This window comes from Salvelinus sp. IW2-2015, linkage group LG25 (genome assembly GCF_002910315.2).
Source record: "Salvelinus sp. IW2-2015 linkage group LG25, ASM291031v2, whole genome shotgun sequence".
NCBI classification, from domain to species: domain Eukaryota; kingdom Metazoa; phylum Chordata; class Actinopteri; order Salmoniformes; family Salmonidae; genus Salvelinus; species Salvelinus sp. IW2-2015.
In genome coordinates, this window is record NC_036865.1 from 6,336,425 (window position 1) to 6,337,841 (window position 1,417).

The following is a 1,417-nucleotide window of genomic DNA, read 5'->3' on the forward strand; positions in this document are numbered from 1 at the left end:
TCTCTCGCACCATGACTACACTACAGCACTCGAGTCCCACATCAGGAAGTGGACTAGGGGGAGGAGGGGAGGTCATCTCTCACTTGGGCAGGCCATTCTCTCTCTCACTCGCTATCTCTCCCTCTTTCTCTCTCTCGTGCTCTAAAAAAAGTCATATTTCTGAAACAAATTTCCCTTAATCTGCAGGGAGAAGATGGGAAATAAAAACTTCCTCAAAGTCGAAGTGAGATATTACATTTGAAAGGGGACTTTTATTGGCTACATGACACCTTTGCATGACAATGTTCTCCTTTTTACGGATGAGGCTGACCTCATTTATATTCAGTCAACCTGTACGTGTCTAAAAGTGTCATGTTTCACTTCAACAGAAACTTGATAATGACAGCCCACTCCGTGTCTGACACCACAGCCCTTGTCACCAAAAGACAAAGCACTCTCCAATCTCCATTACATTTGACAACAACCTTGCTGTTTTTTGCTCAACAATCAGTCACTTTTAATACAGCTGGAAAAAAACTTTCAGTGAGACAATTATGTAGGGAGGGGGGGGGGGGGCGTATTGTTGTAACATCTCCAATATATAATACACATAAAAATGAAATGAAATAATTGATTTAGGTCATATAATTGAATAACCAACATCTTCAGAGTCTTTGCGTGTGTGTGTTTCATAGATCACACTGTTGGACTTGGGCCAGCACGGCACACAGCTGAGTGATCAGGAGGGAAGCGGGCAGACAATTAGACAAAGCCTGGCCTGTGACACTACTTAACCCCCAAGCATCAGGCTAATGAGAGTTGTAATGTGGCTGAATACATTCCGTCAGGCATACAGGCCCCATCGGTGGGTTCACTCTGATCAAGGCATGCTTGCTTAAGGGAAACGTTAGACACTGGTGGTTCACCACATGCCTCGACATCCGCTGGTGTGTTTCATGTATTTTGTTTAGAGCTCTTACAGTCAGATATTATTATGTGGTAACCAGTGGTGTAAAGTACTTAAGTAAAAATACTTGAAAGTACTACTTAAGTGTTTTTTTGGGGGTATCTGCACTTTACTTTACTATTTACATTTATGACCACTTATAAATTTTTCCTTACAGCCCAAAGTACTCCTTACATTTTCAATGCTTAGCAGAACAGAACAATTGTGAAATTCACTAATTTATCTAGTGGTCATCCCTACTGCCTATGCTCTGGTGGACTCACTAAACACACATGCATCTATTGTAAACAATGTCTGAGTGTTGGAGTGTGCCCCTGGCTATCCGTACATTTTAAAATCAAGAACATGGTGCCGTCCGCTTTTCTTAATATGAGGAATTTGAAATAATTTCTACTTTGACTTCGACTTTTGATACTTAAGTATATTTTAGCAATTAAATTTACTTTTGATACTTAAGTATATTTCAAACCA